The sequence below is a fragment of the Oncorhynchus gorbuscha genome, unplaced genomic scaffold (assembly GCF_021184085.1).
Source record: "Oncorhynchus gorbuscha isolate QuinsamMale2020 ecotype Even-year unplaced genomic scaffold, OgorEven_v1.0 Un_scaffold_563, whole genome shotgun sequence".
NCBI lineage: Eukaryota > Metazoa > Chordata > Actinopteri > Salmoniformes > Salmonidae > Oncorhynchus > Oncorhynchus gorbuscha.
This window is the reverse complement of record NW_025745394.1, coordinates 13,025-32,071: the sequence shown is the minus strand read 5'-3', so window position 1 is coordinate 32,071 and position 19,047 is coordinate 13,025. Positions and strand designations below refer to the sequence as shown.

Sequence of the window (19,047 nt, the reverse complement as noted above, 5' to 3'; positions counted from 1 at the left end):
TCTCTCTCTAAGGCCCTCTGAGCAGAGATGATATTTGCCATAATGACTGAATGTATTAAGGAGACACACACAAAGCTATTTATTGTTTTACCAGGTAAATTGACTGAGAACACATTCTCATTTACAGCAAGGACCTGGGGAATAGTTACAGGGGAGAGGAATGAGCCAATTGTAAGCAGGAGATGATTAGGTGACCATGATGGTATGAGGGACAGCTTGGGAATTTAGCCAGGGCACCGGGTTAACACCCCTACTCTTACAAGTGCCATGGGATCTTTAATGACCTCAGAGTCAGGACACCTGTTTAACGTCCAGTGTCCCCAATCACTGCCCTGTGGCATTGGGATATTTTTTAGACCATATGAAAGAGTGCCACCTACTGGCCCTCCAACACCACTTCCAGCAGTATCTGGTCTTCCATCCAGGGACTGACCAGGACCAACCCTGCTTAGCTTCAGAAGCAAGCCAGCAGTGGTATGCAGGGTGGTATGCTGCTGGCAAATTAATTTTGTCCCTCCCCCAATTAGCACCTGGCTGGTAGTGTGGGAAAATACTGGTATTGTATATTAAAAATACTGGTACTGTATATTAAAGGGATTTAAATATTAATATAACAGGCTTTTAAAATGTAGTATTGGTGCACAATTTATACTTAAAATATCAAATGGACTCTTTTCATTGAACAACTCATAATTCAGAGACTGGGATGGGTTTTGATCATTCCAAACAGACATGTAGGGCTTCATAGCAAAATCTTATGCTTTGTTGAAAAGGCAACAATACTTTTAAAAGTTGGATGCATATCCTTCCACAAGCTCAATCTATCCCTGTGTGCATAAAATCCATAGCATTGCTTACGCCTTTTCACTGTCATTATGGCACACGAGAAAATACACAGTATAATTGCAATATCGTATTTGCAATGCACAGGTGGCAGCATTACAAAGTGGCAGGTTTACAAGGTGGCAGTTGAAGATGCATAGTGTTTTATAAATGAATAGTCAGTAAATATGATAGTTGATTGTTTAACTCGTTATTTACTGCACATCAACATATTACCTCACACGGTCCTCATCACTGCTCGAAGTAACCAAAAAAGGCCTGTAATGCGGACTCCTTCACACCAGGTGGCCACACTGACGTTGTAAAGTGCATTCAACGTGTTTGTCAGTGAAGCGATCAAGAACATTATAAACATCAACCGTCTGCAGTGGTATGTCCTTTTAATCGACTGACTTTTAACATTCGGCATTTTTTTTGTGTATTTAGCGCAAAGGCATGTGTTTCAAAATATTAGCTAATATTGTAGCTATAGCTAGCTGCACTATCACACATGCTAATTTCAATGGCGACTGAGCACATGATATTGAGCTAGCTTAGCATGCTAGCGCTAGTTAGCATAGCTAGCATGTTTGGGGGCGTGTTGCACGAATCTCTTCCAAAGCAGTGTCTCTAACTGTTATATTTGATTTAGTTAGATAGCGAGATACATTGCATATTTTTGTTGCACCCTCTACCAAGGAGTTGTTGAAATTAATGTAATTATATCTGTAGCGAGAGCCAGACCGAGAGTGGTCTCAACATCGTGTGTCCCCATCCCACCTCTCTCGCAGATTCCTTCTCGTTTGACCAAAAAACTTGAGTTTTAGTGGGAGCGGAGGGGAGTTGGAAGAAAATGGATCAGAGAGCTTGGAAGAACCCATACGCAGACTATGATGGGAACCCTGCATCTGTGCAAGAACTATTTGATTCACAAGGAAAGGTAGGAAGCTAACGTTAGCTAGCTGAAGTTAAAGCTAGCTAGGCCTGGTAAGCAAACGGTCATACCCTGGCTCTTCAATACATAGCCTACATGTCATGAGCCTTTTTATGGTAAATGCATCAAGTAACTGAAATATGCAACATTCAAAGGACTTCAAAGACAGGACTACTGATAAAGATCTAATACAATAAAATCCCATATGTTCTGTCATGGTGTTTTCTACAGCTCACAGCAGAGTTTGCAGGGCGGTTGAGCAATGCCATCAGTCAGCTGTTGATGCACATGGAGAATGGGCTCAAGTCTGCTGACCCTAGAGACTGCACTGGCTACACTGGCTGGGCAGGTGAGGAAGAAGAACCCATCATCTTGCTTTTTCTAGGTTTCGACTACATTCTGTCACCTCAGATCACAAGTCTCCTAAACTCTGTCCCCGCCTTTCTCTTCCTCGCATCCCTCTTTCCTGTCCCCCTCCTCATCATCTCCCATCCCCTCCCTCCTCTCTGCCCTCTTCCCTGTCCCCCCCCCCTCATCTCCACGCATCCCCTCCCTCCTCTCTGCCCTCTTCCCTGTCCCCTCTCCCCCTCCTCATCTCCCCCATCCCCTCCCTCCCTCTGCCCTCTTCCCTGTCCCCTCTCCCCTCCTCTCTCCCCATCCCCTCCCCCCCTCTCTGCCCTCTTCCCTGTCCCCTCTCCCATCCTCCCTCCCCCATCCCCTCCCTCTCTGCCCTCTTCCCTGTCCCCTCTCCCCCTCCTCGTCTCCCCCCATCCCCTCCCTCCTCTCTGCCCTCTTCCCTGTCCCCTCGTCTCCCCTCTCACTCCCCAGGCATCGCCCTGCTTTACCTGCACCTCCACGGTGTGTTTGGCGAGCCTTCATTCCTGCAGAAGGCTCTGGACTACGTGGGCCACAGCCTGACGTGTCCGACGCGGCGACGTGATGTCACCTTCCTGTGCGGTGACGCCGGGCCCCTGGCCGTGGCTGCAGTGGTCTACCACAGAGTACAGAGGGCACAGGAGTCAGACGAATGCCTCAGCAGGTCAGTACAGGACATGGGCCAGCCAGAATTAAGACACTTGTGTTCTGTGTGTCTAGATTTCATTCAACCTAATCGCTCATTTGATCAGTATCTGGATATCATGCCAGTCACTCCTCGCACTTGTGTAGATCTGAGAGGATTTGGTAGGTGTCCCAATATGGCAACAGGTCCACCTGATCCTATGGGATAAAGGCTGGATGTTGATTTGGAATGAAGTCCAAACAGTTAATCAGTAAGATGCCATAAGAGATCTGAAGTAACCGGAATGTTCCCCCTTCCCTCCAGGCTGCTGCAGCTCCATCAGTCGGTGGTAATGGGCTCCGGGGCCAGCGGTCTCCCTGATGAGCTGCTCTATGGCAGGATGGGTTACCTCTACGCCCTGACCTTCATCAACCAGCAGTTTGGCCACGACAAGATCCCCATCCAGTACATCCAACAGGTCAGTCGTAGGCTCACGGTTAAGGTTCATCACATACACATTGGATATGTTTTCAATGTGTTTGACAAGCACTGTTACATTGACCGTGTTCAATAGAAACCGAGTTGGTTGAGTGAGCTACAAGCACTGTTACATTGACCGTGTTCAATAGAAACCGAGTTGGTTGAGTGAGCTACAAGCACTGTTACATTGACCGTGTTCAATAGAAACCGAGTTGGTTGAGTGAGCTACAAGCACTGTTACATTGACCGTGTTCAATAGAAACCGAGTTGGTTGAGTGAGCTACAAGCACTGTTACATTGACCGTGTTCAGTTTGTTGCGTGATAGAAACCGAGTTGGTTGAGTGAGCTACAAGCACTGTTACATTGACCGTGTTCAATAGAAACCGAGTTGGTTGAGTGAGCTACAAGCACTGTTACATTGACCGTGTTCAATAGAAACCGAGTTGGTTGAGTGAGCTACAAGCACTGTTACATTGACCGTGTTCAATAGAAACCGAGTTGGTTGAGTGAGCTACAAGCACTGTTACATTGACCGTGTTCAGCTTTATAGAAACCGAGTTGGTTGAGTGAGCTACAAGCACTGTTACATTGACCGTGTTCAATAGAAACCGAGTTGGTTGAGTGAGCTACAAGCACTGTTACATTGACCGTGTTCAATAGAAACCGAGTTGGTTGAGCGAGCTACAAGCATTGTCATCAGAAAGGTGAACGATCACCTAAGTAGGACAATTTTATAATGACATGAACTTGTTACCGTTTTAAATGACTGAAAGGAGCTTCGTCGAGCCAAGTACTGTGCTGGCCTGGTAATAGATCCACTGGTGGAGCTGTGCTCTGAAGGACAAAGCCAGGGAGGCCCCCCACGTTAAAACCATTATTTTTAGGAACAATCGCCTTCTCAACATACTGTTGAGTTATAATATTAGAATACACAAGATGCAATTTAGATATGTGGTTGTGCATCAGCAGTTCCTCTCTTGTCAGTCATTAGCTAGGTTTCCATCAAATTGGTGACCGATTTTCATGCAAAAAGAAAATATGCAGTTTTTCCCACCATTGGTGTTTCCACCAAGCAGACTTGGTGTGGATACAAATCAGTGGGTGAGGACGCAGTGCACGGTGGGTGAGGACGCGGTGCGCGGTGGGTGAGGACGCGGTGCACGGTGGGTGAGGACGCGGTGCACGGTGGGTGAGGACGCAGTGCACGGTGGGTGAGGACGCGGTGCACGGTGGGTGAGGACGCGGTGCGCGGTGGGTGAGGACGCGGTGCGCGGTGGGTGAGGACGCGGTGCGCGGTGGGTGAGGACGCGGTGCGCGGTGGGTGAGGACGCGGTGCGCGGTGGGTGAGGACGCGGTGCGCGGTGGGTGAGGACGCGGTGCGCGGTGCGCGGTGGGTGAGGCGGTGCGCGGTGGGTGAGGACGCGGTGCGCGGTGGGTGAGGACGCATTGCACGGTGGGTGAGGACGCAGTGCACGGTGGGTGAGGACGCAGTGCACGGTGGGTGAGGACGCAGTGCACGGTGGGTGAGGGCGCAGTGCACGGTGGGTGAGGGCGCAGTGCACGGTGGGTGAGGGCGCGGTGGGTGAGGGCGCGGTGGGTGAGGGCGCGGTGGGTGAGGGCGCGGTGGGTGAGGGCGCGGTGGGTGCGGGCGCGGTGAGGTTCAATGGTAGTTGAGTGCGTCTTGGTGCGCGGTGGGCGCTAGCCAACAGCTGGGGCAGACCACATGGGTGCGGTGGGCGCAGGTATTTTTATTTGGACGCAGTGCGCGGTGGGTGAGGATTAGTGCACACAATGTACTTTTCCCTTTTCATGGCCCCAATAACAATCTGAGGTTCAATGTGTTTCCATCACATTTTAAACTCTACCAATAGTTGAGTCAAACTGTTGCGTCTTGGCCCATGCGCTCTAGCCAACAGCTGGCAGGCAGACCACATGATGAGTTTAACATGAGTAAGAGCGCAGGTATTTTTATTTGTCAAACGGCAGTCTCATATCGCTCAGGTAACCAGAATAAACTCAATGTTTATTAGAAAGGTTCATCATAACTTTTTTAATCTGTAGCCTATTAAACTGCATGTATACTGTATGAGTAGGTAGGACTACTGTAAAAACATGTATACTGTATGAGTAGGTAGGACTACTGTAAAAACATGTATACTGTATGAGTAGGTAGGACTACTGTAAAAACATGTATACTGTATGAGTAGGTAGGACTACTGTAAAAACATGTATACTGTATGAGTAGGTAGGACTACTGTAAAAACATGTATACTGTATGAGTAGGTAGGGACTACTGTAAAAACATGTATACTGTATGAGTAGGTAGGACTACTGTAAAAACATGTATACTGTATGAGTAGGTAGGACTACTATAAAAACATGTATACTGTATGAGTAGGTAGGACTACTATAAAAACATGTATACTGTATGAGTAGGTAGGACTACTATAAAAACATGTATACTGTATGAGTAGGTAGGACTACTATAAAAACATGTATACTGTATGAGTAGGTGGGACTACTATAAAAACATGTATACTGTATGAGTAGGTGGGACTACTATAAAAACATGTATACTGTATGAGTAGGTGGGACTACTGTAAAAACATGTATACTGTATGAGTAGGTAGGACTACTATAAAAACATGTATACTGTATGAGTAGGTAGGACTACTGTAAAAACATGTATACTGTATGAGTAGGTAGGACTACTATAAAAACATGTATACTGTATGAGTAGGTAGGACTACTGTAAAAACATGTATACTGTATGAGTAGGTAGGACTACTGTAAAAACATGTATACTGTATGAGTAGGTAGGACTACTGTAAAAACATGTATACTGTATGAGTAGGTAGGACTACTGTAAAAACATGTATACTGTATGAGTAGGTAGGACTACTATAAAAACATGTATACTGTATGAGTAGGTAGGACTACTATAAAAACATGTATACTGTATGAGTAGGTAGGACTACTATAAAAACTGTGGATGGAAACTTGTTGGCAGTCACTCAATTAGGACTACTGTAAAAACATGTATACTGTTTTTACTGAAAAACATGTATCATCTAGCCAGCTAGCTAAACTAGTCATTGTCGATAGGACTACTATAAAAACATTTGATTTTATGAGTCACTCTCACTCAGATATTTTATGAGTCACTCTCACTCAGATATTTTATGAGTCACTCTCACTAAAAACAGATATTTTATGAGTCACTCTCACTCAGATATTTTATGAGTCACTCTCACTCAGATATTTTATGAGTCACTCTCACTCAGATATTTTATGAGTCACTCTCACTCAGATATTTTATGAGTCACTCTGCTCAGATATTTTATGAGTCACTCTCGCTCAGATATTTTATGAGTCACTCTCGCTCAGATATTTTATGAGTCACTCTCGCTCAGATATTTTATGAGTCACTCTCGCTCAGATATTTTATGAGTCACTCTCGCTCAGATATTTTAGTCACTCTGAGTCACTCTCGCTCAGATATTTTATGAGTCACTCTCGCTCAGATATTTTATGAGTCACCTCGCTCAGATATTTTATGAGTCACCTCGCTCAGATATTTTATGAGTCACCTCGCTCAGATATTTTATGAGTCACCCTCGCTCAGATATTTTATGAGTCACCCTCGCTCAGATATTTTATGAGTCACTCTCGCTCAGATATTTTATGAGTCACCCTCGCTCAGATATTTTATGAGTCACCCTCGCTCAGATATTTTATGAGTCACTCTCGCTCAGATATTTTATGAGTCACTCTCGCTCAGATATTTTATGAGTCACCCTCGCTCAGATATTTTATGAGTCACTCTCGCTCAGATATTTTATGAGTCACCCTCGCTCAGATATTTTATGAGTCACCCTCGCTCAGATATTTTATGAGTCACCCTCGCTCAGATATTTTATGAGTCACCCTCGCTCAGATATTTTATGAGTCACCCTCGCTCAGATATTTTATGAGTCACCCTCGCTCAGATATTTTATGAGTCACCCTCGCTCAGATATTTTATGAGTCACCCTCGCTCAGATATTTTATGAGTCACCCTCGCTCAGATATTTTATGAGTCACCCTCGCTCAGATATTTTATGAGTCACCCTCGCTCAGATATTTTATGAGTCACCCTCGCTCAGATATTTTATGAGTCACCCTCGCTCAGATATTTTATGAGTCACCCTCGCTCAGATATTTTATGAGTCACCCTCGCTCAGATATTTTATGAGTCACCCTCGCTCAGATATTTTATGAGTCACCCTCGCTCAGATATTTTATGAGTCACCCTCGCTCAGATATTTTATGAGTCACCCTCGCTCAGATATTTTATGAGTCACCCTCGCTCAGATATTTTATGAGTCACCCTCGCTCAGATATTTTATTATCATGGCGTGAGACCGTGGCAAAATGTGGGTAAATGCAGAACATTGGATGTAAAACTGCACATTTTTCCCTCCGTCCCCAAGGCAAAATGTGTAGAATTGCGTGAAATGAGTAATAAATGGCTCACTCTACTCTCCATCCCCAAGGCAAAATGTGTAGAATTGCGGGAAATTAGTAATAAATGGCTCACTCTACTCTCCGTCCCCAAGGCAAAATGTGTAGAATTGCGTGAAATTAGTAATAAATGGCTCACTCTACTCTCTGTCCCCAAGGCAAAATGTGTAGAATTGCGGGAAATGAGTAATAAATGGCTCACTCTACTCTCCGTCCCCAAGGCAAAATGTGTAGAATTGCGGGAAATTAGTAATAAATGGCTCACTCTACTCTCCGTCCCCAAGGCAAATGAAGTAGAATTGTGGGAAATGAGTAATAAATGGCTCACTCTACTCTCCGTGCCCAAGGCAAAATGTGTAGAATTGCGTGAAATGAGTAATAAATGGCTCACTCTACTCTCCGTCCCCAAGGCAAAATGTGTAGAATTGGAAATGAGGCTCACTCTACTCTCCGTGCCCAAGGCAAAATGTGTAGAATTGGAGGGCGATGTGGCCTGAACCATATCTCAAGTTTATTTTCTTTCTTAAACTTATGGGCAATTCATGATATCTATTTTTTTATATATTTTCTCTAAATAAGAGTTGTACAATTAAAGGTAAATTACACATTTCAAACAGAAATAATGTAATGAATTCAGGGTTTGTGATGTTATACGGAGGCTGAATGTAAGCCTTCCACGACCACAACACTCACTAATCATTTCATTATTTTATCTAAATGGTTTAACCTTGGTTTTTAGTTTAACTGATCTGTCTTTCAAGTCTTTGAAAATGTCATCTTTTTGTCACAACTGTGACTAGAAGCATAATGCTCCTTCACTAATAATGACAAACTTCTTGTAGCAGCCATCAGGCTATAGAGAATTAACACAAGTCTCATCAGCCATCAGGCTATAGAGAATTAACACAGGTCTCATCAGCCATCAGGCTATAGAGAATTAACACAGGTCTCATCAGCCATCAGGCTATAGAGAATTAACACAGGTCTCATCAGCCATCAGGCTATAGAGAATTAACACAGGTCTCATCAGCCATTGGGCTATAGAGAATTAACACAGGTCTCATCAGCCATCAGGCTATAGAGAATTAACACAGGTCTCATTAGGCTATAGAGAATTAACACAGGTCTCATTAGGCTATAGAGAATTAACACCGGTCTCATCAGCCATCAGGCTATAGAGAATTAACACCGGTCTCATCAGCCATCAGGCTATAGAGAATTAACACCGGTCTCATCAGCCATCAGGCTATAGAGAATTAACACCGGTCTCATCAGGCTATAGAGAATTAACACAGGTCTCATCAGCCATCAGGCTATAGAGAATTAACACCGGTCTCATCAGCCATTGGGCTATAGAGAATTAACACCGGTCTCATCAGCCATCAGGCTATAGAGAATTAACACAGGTCTCATCAGGCTATAGAGAATTAACACAGGTCTCATCAGGCTATAGAGAATTAACACAGGTCTCATCAGGCTATAGAGAATTAACACAGGTCTCATCAGGCTATAGAGAATTAACACAGGTCTCATCAGCCATCAGGCTATAGAGAATTAACACAGGTCTCATCAGCCATTGGGCTATAGAGAATTAACACAGGTCTCATCAGCCATTGGGCTATAGAGAATTAACACCCGGTCTCATCAGCCATTGGGCTATAGAGAATTAACACAGGTCTCATCAGCCATTAGGCTATAGAGAATGAACACCGGTCTCATCAGCCATCAGGCTATAGAGAATGAACACAGGTCTCATCAGCCATTAGGCTATAGAGAATGAACACAGGTCTCATCGGCCATTAGGCTATAGAGAATGAACACAGGTCTCATCGGCCATTAGGCTATAGAGAATGAACACCGGTCTCATCGGCCATTAGGCTATAGAGAATGAACACCGGTCTCATCGGCCATTAGGCTATAGAGAATGAACACGGTCTCATCGGCCATTAGGCTATAGAGAATGAACACTATAGGTCTCATCGGCCATTAGGCTATAGAGAATGAACACAGGTCTCATCGGCCATTAGGCTATAGAGAATGAACACAGGTCTCATCGGCCATTAGGCTATAGAGAATGAACACAGGTCTCATCGGCCATTAGGCTATAGAGAATGAACACAGGTCTCATCGGCCATTAGGCTATAGAGAATGAACACAGGTCTCATCGGCCATTAGGCTATAGAGAATGAACACAGGTCTCATCGGCCATTAGGCTATAGAGAATGAACACAGGTCTCATCGGCCATTAGGCTATAGAGAATGAACACAGGTCTCATCGGCCATTAGGCTATAGAGAATGAACACAGGTCTCATCGGCCATTAGGCTATAGAGAATGAACACAGGTCTCATCGGCCATTAGGCTATAGAGAATGAACACAGGTCTCATCGGCCATTAGGCTATAGAGAATGAACACAGGTCTCATCGGCCATTAGGCTATAGAGAATGAACACAGGTCTCATCGGCCATTAGGCTATAGAGAATGAACACAGGTCTCATCGGCCATTAGGCTATAGAGAATGAACACAGGTCTCATCGGTCATTAGGCTATAGAGAATTAACACAGGTCTCATCAGCCATCTCTCAATCCCACGTGCTGGTGACTAGCCAGCTAATCTTTCTATTTCAAGTTTAGCCAACATGGATCTATTTGTTGGCTAACAAGGTAGAACAGTTGAATTGTTATGAACACACCCATCTGTCCGTCTCCCACTGTTTGAGCAGCATGTCAGCCTGTCCACTTGGTTCAGATGTTCAAATCATGTGACCTACCATATTTCTCAGAATGAGAATGTGTTGCCAATTGAGGCTGTGTTGATATCAGGGATTTGTGTTTTGATCCTGGTCTCTCTCCGTCTGATCTGAGGCTGTGTTGATATCAGGGATGTGTGTTTTGATCCTGGTCTCTCTCCCTCTGATCTGAGGCTGTGTTGATATCAGGGATGTGTTTTGATCCTGGTCCCTTTTGATCTGAGGCTGTGTTGATATCAGGGATGTGTGTTTTGACCCTCTCCCTGTCTGATCTGAGGCTGTGTTGATATCAGGGATGTGTGTTTTGATCCTGGTCTCTCTCCCTCTGATCTGAGGCTGTGTTGATATCAGGGATGTGTGTTTTATCCGTCTGATCTGAGGCTGTGTTTATGATGTGTGTTTTGATCCTGGTCTCTCTCCCACAGATCCAGGGATGTGTGTTTTGACCCTGGTCTCTCTCCCACAGATCTGTGAGGCTGTGTTAATATCGGGGAGGGCCAGTCTCAGAGGTTCCGCTGTCAGGACCAGAGCCCTCTGATGTACGAGTGGTACCAAGAACAGTATGTAGGCCCCGCCCACGGCCTGGCAGGCATCTACTACTTCCTCATGCAGGTAATAAAGCTAGAGCCGATTGGTTCGATCTTCCCTTTATTCCCATGCAGGCAAAGCTGATTGGTTGAAATTCCCATTTATGCAGGATTCTGAATCTAAAGAAAACGCCTTCATACAGTGGCAAGAAAAGTATGTGAACCTTTTGGAAATACCTGGATTTCTGCATAAATTGTTCAATTTATTTTTTATCTGATCTTCATCTAGGTCACAACAATAGACTTAAACTTAAACTAATAACACACAATTATACATTTTCATGTCTTTATTGAGCACACTGTGTAAACATTCACAGTGCATGGTGGGAAAAGTATGTGAACTCTTGGATTTAATAACTGGTTGACCATCCTTTTGCAGCAATAACCTCAACCAAACGTTTTCTGTAGTTGCAGATCAGACCTGCATAAGTCAGGATGAATTTTGGACCATTCCTCTTTACAAAACTGTTTCAGTTCAGCAATATTCTTGGGATGTCTGGTGTGAACCGCTCTTGAGGTCATGCCACAGCATCTCAATCAGGTTGAGGTCAGGACTCTAACTGGGCCACTCCAGAAGGCCTATTTTCGTCTGTTGAAGCCATTCTGTTGTTGATTTACTTCTGTCTTTTGGGTTGTTGCATCACCCAACTTCTGTTGAACTTTAATTTCAGTGGACAGATAACTGTACATTATCCTGCAAAATGTCTTGATAAACTTGAATTCGTTTTTCCGTCGATGATAGCAAGCTGTCCAGGCCCTGAGGCAGCAAAGCAGCCCCAAACCATGATGCTCCCTCCACCAGACTTTACAGCTGGGATGAGGTTTTGATGTTGGTGTGCTGTGCTGTGCCTTTTTTTCCATACATAGTGTTGTGTGTTCCTTCCAAACAACACAACTGTAGTTTCATCTGTCAGAGAATATTTTGTCAGTAGCGCTGTGGAACATCCAGATGCTCTTTTGCAAACTTCAAACTTGTTTTTTTTTTGACAGCAGTGGCTTCTTCCGTGGAGTCCTCCCATGAACACCTTTCTTGTTCAATGTTTAGACTCGTCAACAGAGATGTTAGCATGTTCAAATCAAAGTATGTCGCGTGTGCCAAATACAACCGGTGTAGACCTTACAGTGACATGCTGAATACAACAGGTGCAGACCTTACAGTGACATGCTGAATACAACAGGTGTAGACGTTACAGTGAAATGCCGAATACAACAGGTGTAGACGTTACGGTGAAATGCCGAATACAACAGGTGTAGACGTTACAGTGAAATGCTTACTTACGGGCTCTAACCAATAGTGCAAAAAAAGGTATTAGGTGAACAATAGGTAAGTAAATAAATAAAAACAACAGTAAAAAGGCTATAAAAGTAGTGAGGCTATAACAGTAGAGGCTACATACAGACACCGGTTAGTCAGGCTGATTGAGGTAGTATGTACATGTAGATATGGTTAAAGTGACTATGCATATATGATGAACAGAGAGTAGCAGTAGCGTAAAAGAGGGGGTTGCTGGGTGGTGGGTGGGACACAATGCAGATAGCCACATTAGCCAATGTGTGGGAGCACTGGTTGGTCGGCCCAATTGAGGTATTGTGTACATGAATGTATAGTTAACCTCTTGATTCTAGCCATCCCGGATCCGGGATCGTGAATACAGCCTCAAGCTCATTACCATAACGCAACGTTAACTATTCATGAAAATCGCAAATGAAATAAATATATTTGCTCTCAAGCTTAGCCTTTTGTTAACAACACTGTCATCTCAGATTTTCAAAATATGCTTTTGAACCATAGCTAAACAAGCATTTGTGTAACAGTATTGATAGCCTAGCATAGCATTAAGCCTGGCATTCAGCATGCAACATTTTCACAACAAGAAAAGCATTCAAATAAAATAATTTACCTTTGAAGAACTTCAGATGTTTTCAATGAGGAGACTCTCAGTTAGATAGCAAATGTTCCGTTTTTACAAAAATATTATTTGTGTATACAAATCGCTCTGTTTTCTTCATCACGTTTGGGTAAGAAAAAAACCTGAAAATTAAGTCATTACAACAAACTTTTTTCCAAATTAACTCCATAATATCGACAGAAACATGGCAAACGTTGTTTAGAATCAATCCTCAAGGTGTTTTTCACATATCTATCGATGATAAATCATTCGTGGCAGTTTAGTTTCTCCTGAAGAAATGGAACGCGCATGGACCTAGAGATTACGCAATAATTTTGACGCAGGACACCGGGCGGACACCTGGTAAATGTAGTCTCTTATGGTCAATCTTCCAATGATATGCCTACAAATACGTCACAATGCTGCAGACACCTTGGGGAAACGACAAAAAGGGCAGGCTCATTCCTGGCGCATTCACAGCCATATACAGGGGCATTTCCTGTATGAAATTTAATCTTGGTTTCGCCTGTAGCATTAGTTCTGTGGCACTCACAGATAATATCTTTGCAGTTTTGGAAACGTCCGAGTTTTTTTTCTTTCCAAAGCTGTCAATTACATGCATAGTCGAGCATCCTTTCATGACAAAATATCTTGTTTAAAACGGGAATGTTTTTTATCCAAAAATTAAGAGTGCCCCCTATCTCGAAGAAGTTAAAGTGACTATGCATATAAAGATAAACGGAGAGTAGCAGGAGCGTAAGAGGGGTTTGGGGCGGGGCACACAGTGCAAATAGTCCGGGAAGCCATTTGGTTACCTGTTCAGGAGTCTTATGGCTTGGGGGTAAAAACTGTTGAGAAGCCTTTTTGACAGCGATGCAACCAGTCAGGATGCTCTCGATGGTGCAACTGTAGAACCTTTTTGAGGATCTCGGTACCCATGACAAATCATTTTAGTCTCCTGAGGGGGAATAGGCTTCGTCGTTCCCTCTTCGCAACTGTCTTGGTGTGTTTGGACCATTCTAGTTTGTTGTTGCTGTGGACACCAAGGAACTTGAAGCTCTCAACCTGAGAAATTTCTGTAAGTCTTAAGCTGACACTCTAGGATTCTTCTTAACCTCATTGAACATTCTGCGCTGTGCTCTTGCTGTCATCTTTGCAGGACGGCCACTCCTAGGGAGAGTAGCAACGGTGCTGAACTTTCTCCACTTATAGACAATTTGTCTTACTGTGAACTGATGAACATCAAGGTTTTTATGCAAGTCAACAATTCTTAATCTTAGGTTTTCCATTCTGCTCAAGGCATGGTTCACATCAGGCTATGCTTCTTGTGAATAGGAAACTCAAATTTTGTGAGTTTTTTTATGGGTCAGGGCAGCTCTAATCAACATCTCCAATCTCGTCTCATTGATTGGACTCCAGGTTAGCTGACTCCTGACTCCAATTAGCTTTTGGAGAAGTCATTAGCCTGGGGGTTCACATACTTTTTCCAACCTACACTGTGATTGTTTAAATTATGTATTCAATATAGCCAAGAAAAATACAATAATTTGTGTGTTATTAGTTTAAGCAGACTGTTTGTCTATACTTAATTCCAAAGAGTTCACTTACTTTGTCTTGCCACTGTATGTTAAGTCCTACTCCACCAAGTAGTTGACTAGTTGAATCATACGCTGATGCTGGAATGTGAAATTACTGGGAGACTCTGAAGACCAGGTTTGGAAACACTATTATGGGACCTTAAACAGACGAATCAGCAACCAGGGTTGGGATCAATTCCGGGAGTAAACTTGCTTTTTCTCATTGATAACAAACCACCAAATGGAAATGACCCCAACATTTTCATCAACCTACTATGAAGTGTGAGCCATGAAAAATGTCTTCCCTGTTCTGTGCCGTGCAGCCAGGCTATGTGGCGGGGGATGAGAGGGTCCACAGACTGGTGAGGCCCAGCGTGGACCACGTCTGTCGACTCCGCTTTCCCACTGGGAACTACCCGCCCTGCATAGGGGACAACAGGGACCTGCTGGTGCACTGGTGTCATGGAGCCCCAGGCATTATCTACATGCTGCTGCAGGCCTACAAGGTACTGGAAACCTGGGCCCTGTTCAGTAGTGGGTAAACCTTTTAGTGGAACTGGGGGATGCTCTTTTCTATTTGAACTCATCCAATAAAAACGCAGGTGTTTGCTTTTTTCCCCGTTACAAAATGTTTTGATACGGTGTGCCTCTACTCAACACACCCCAGTACTATGTTATGGATAGAATATGTGATATGGATAATTACTATGGTACATGCAATCTCAGGTGTAATTGGCAGAATAACATCATCGAGGCCGGAGGTCTCTTGGAAAGTAATGGTGGTGAAGTTGTTTATTTGCTGTATTAGCAACCAACCAAAAGGTATAGCTACAATAGACTAGGATAATGTCCCTTAAAACATTATCACTTTGCTTTTATTCTAATGTGTTTCATGTGTCACACATTTAACATGGAGGGCATTAGTTGTCTGCCAATCTAACCCAAAAGGATTGAAATAGACAAAGAGTTTTTACAGTACTGTCTCAACGTCTCCTAAAGAAAGACATGTTACTTTCCTGTTTGAAACATTTAAAAACATTTTGCCTTACTGAACATGCCCTTGCCCTGTTTTCCCCCTGCAGGTGTTTGGAGTGGGCCAGTACCTGGAAGAGGCTCTACAGTGTGGGGAGGTGGTGTGGCACAGGGGCCTGCTGAAGAAGGGCTACGGCCTGTGCCACGGCGCCGCGGGTAACGCCTACGCCTTCCTGGCCCTCTACAAGCTCACCCATGACCCCAAGCACCTCTACAGGGCCTGTATGGTGAGAGGCAGCCTGAACTTACTGACATCTCCTGACAATGTCCTCGCCTGTTACCACAAACAAGCTCTCGTCAATTGATGAGGGTGTGGAGCCTAGAGTTTCCCCTCGTCCGGTCACATGATCAAAACTTTTTTCTTATTTTTAAATCAGGAATAACTCCTGGCTCAACTGTAGGTCCTCCCCCTCTACCAGCCTCTGATGGTTTGATGTTTCAACAAATAGACATTTGACGGGGTCTCTACAAGGTTTATCACCCACTAGCAGCTTGTCTCGGTAGCTGTTACAAAAAACTTCTCAGAATCCAGAGTTTCCATATAAGACTGAAGGTCACTTTAACAATACTCTGAACTACACTCAATAATCCTGCTGGCAGCGACCCAAACTTAAATGAAACATTATTCAGAGAACCTGAGACGCTTGAGAAGTGAACCGTTGTATGTTTATTGACAACCGCTAAGTGGCTGTGAGCGTGTTGCTATTGACAGCGTGTTGCTATTGACAGCGTGTTGCTATTGACAGCGTGTTGCTATTGACAGCGTGTTGCTATTGACAGCGTGTTGCTATTGACAGCGTGTTGCTATTGACAGCGTGCTGCTATTGACAGCGTGTTGCTATTGACAGCGTGTTGCTATTGACAGCGTGTTGCTATTGACAGCGTGTTGCTATTGACAGCGTGTTGCTATTGACAGCGTGTTGCTATTGACAGCGTGTTGCTATTGACAGCGTGTTGCTTTGCATCATTGACAGACAGCGCGTGTCTTTGCATCAACAGACAGTGAGGGTGGGTGGGGGGTCCCATGTGTAGTTTAAGCTCTTCCATTTAATCCAATGTACTGTATTGGAACGGACTAGAAGGGCTTTGTGGTCACACAAGTGGGCCATTTAATCCTAGTGGAATCGCAAGTGGCACTGTAAGGCACACAGTAAGAATGGGCTGCTAAAGATGTATTTGTCTTAGGACAGTATTTGTCAATGGTCTGATACTCATGAAGTTTGACTGTTGTATTGTAAAAAGCTGTGGTCTTGTGTTTTGTGTAGTTTGCAGACTGGTGCATGAACTACGGCAAACATGGCTGCAGGACACCGGACACTCCGTTCTCATTATTTGAAGGTAATGTGAAGCCGTCTTAACACACACAATATCAAGTGTTTCAATTGGGAATGTTTAGCCTAGATCACAGATTTGCTCAATAATTTGACACATTTCTATTGGTCAATGAATAGTGGAAAGCTTGAACATGGTTGTGTTCATTAGATATCAAATGGTAGAAAACTGATAAACGAGGAGGGACGACCTGATCATATGTTTTCATTTTCCTTTGCAAATGTTTTGCTAAAATGTACGAATACGACCCAATAACTGTTTTAGACGTGAAATGAATGTGTCACTTCCTGTCCACAGGCATGGCTGGAACCATCTACTTCCTGGCAGACCTCCTCCAGCCCCTGAAATCAAAGTTCCCAGCATTTGAGGTGTAAAAGGTATCCCTGCTTTACCCCTGGTCTCCTGCCTGCTGCTCTGGAAACTATCATACACATCCAAGCACCTAATCTCTCTCCATCTCTCTCACACACCGAGACATTTAAAGAAACACACACAGGCATATACACCGCAGAGTCACCTCTGCAGGTGATAATCAAGATGACTTTTTCCATCACAACAAAATCTTCCCACAGTCTCTCCTTATTGGCTGAACGAACAGTAATTGTGTGTTGTAGGGAGGGGGACCAGGGACAATCAGTGCAAGGGTGACATTTTGCACGAGCAAATGGCATTGAGCAGTGAGCAAAAGAACCATAAGATTTCAAATAGATGTGAAGGCAAATGATCCAATGTGAATTCCAAAACCTTCAACTCTCAATTGCATCGCACACATCGCATGCATTGCTCAGTTGACTGAACCCTGGCTAAATTCTTGCCTTCTTATAACACTACTTGTTGAAAAGTTCAAATTAAATCATGCTTTATAATGAGTTTTTTTATCATACAGATTGAGTTTTATGGTATTCTTTGCACAGAGCTGCACCTTTTTTTTTGCGTGAGGAAAATGTCGCCCCCTAGTCTAATATGTGCATGGTGCATGGGGGTTTGAAGGGTTATGCACTGAAACTTGCTCACTATTTTGTGTCTAGACATGGGGCATAAGCAGAGAGAACCACCTCGAGTGGATTGTCCATTTATGGACATCAATTCAATATTTACTTTTCATTCATTTTATGACGCATTGAGACTTCAGTTTGTCTGAGATGAAATTGACTAGGATTTGTTTGCTTGGGCTGGAGTCTGGTCAATGGGTAGTCCTCTCAACTCGGGACCATAATTACCCCCTTGGTGACGGGGGTTGGAGCCCTGTCTCCACCTCTCCTGTCCATGTCCCTTTTATCTGGCTCTACTGTCCAGCTGTACTGTCTATGAATCAATAAAAATACCAAGGGGATTTGAGTACCGACCAATCTCCTATTAAAAAAAATAAATAGTAATAATCTTTGCTCCAACATTCATGTTTGTTAATTGTTCATTTTAGATTTCACCTCTTCTTTTTTTTTTTTTTGAATAACCGGAATAGAAATTCCATGGTGTAGAGGATTTTTCATCTTTGCAGATTGTGGCTGCAATAGAAACTTTGTAGTAAAATGATTATACTGTGTGACAAAGTACTACAGTAAAACTGTAATGACCATGTGGCGCATCATAAGTTGTGTGTGTGTGATGTACGCTTGTAACTCTACTGCTCATCTACGGTTTCTTCACATTTCCATTGGCTAAATAATAAAACAAGGTATTTTTTACATCTCACCTGTCTGTTACCTTTGCTATTAAACTATTATTCATCGTTCTAGTGTTCTGAATCTGACTGGCTCCTTGTCTCGGCCTGATGTTATAATAACAGAGCAAAGCCACTAAGGGGCAGCGAAGAGTTTGTCCATTTGGAATGGGAGCGTTCGTGTTGAGCGGCCAGAATCGGTGAGTCCATCCGTCCGTCTGCTAAAGCCTCCATTTTACTGTCCCCTTTCCAGACCCTGTCAAGTGGTTCATATCCTCTTTCTGACTTGACCCCTCCAACTTTCTCTATATTTGACTCTGTTCACATAGGCACCAAAAATGTGCCTGTTAAACCACAGGTCTCCTGTGTGCAACATGACTGTTTACCTACTGAGCTTAGGGAGCCACCACAAGGTTCCCGAACCACCTCCATCACAAGCTGCTCTGTAACCTGCTGTATTGACTAATTTACTGATGCGGT

General features: G+C 43.8%; 1 pseudogene across 1 annotated transcript; it reads left to right on the top strand.

Annotated features, from left to right (window-relative positions):
* Positions 1 to 1,258: 1,258 nt before the first annotated feature.
* On the top strand, positions 1,259 to 18,599 carry LOC124018687 (annotated as a pseudogene). Its single transcript, XR_006835658.1, has 10 exons — positions 1,259 to 1,276; positions 1,614 to 1,762; positions 1,988 to 2,105; positions 2,585 to 2,795; positions 3,081 to 3,234; positions 10,957 to 11,102; positions 14,867 to 15,049; positions 15,626 to 15,802; positions 16,841 to 16,913; positions 17,205 to 18,599. The product of XR_006835658.1 is annotated as a glutathione S-transferase LANCL1-like (transcript).
* Positions 18,600 to 19,047: the final 448 nt, after the last annotated feature.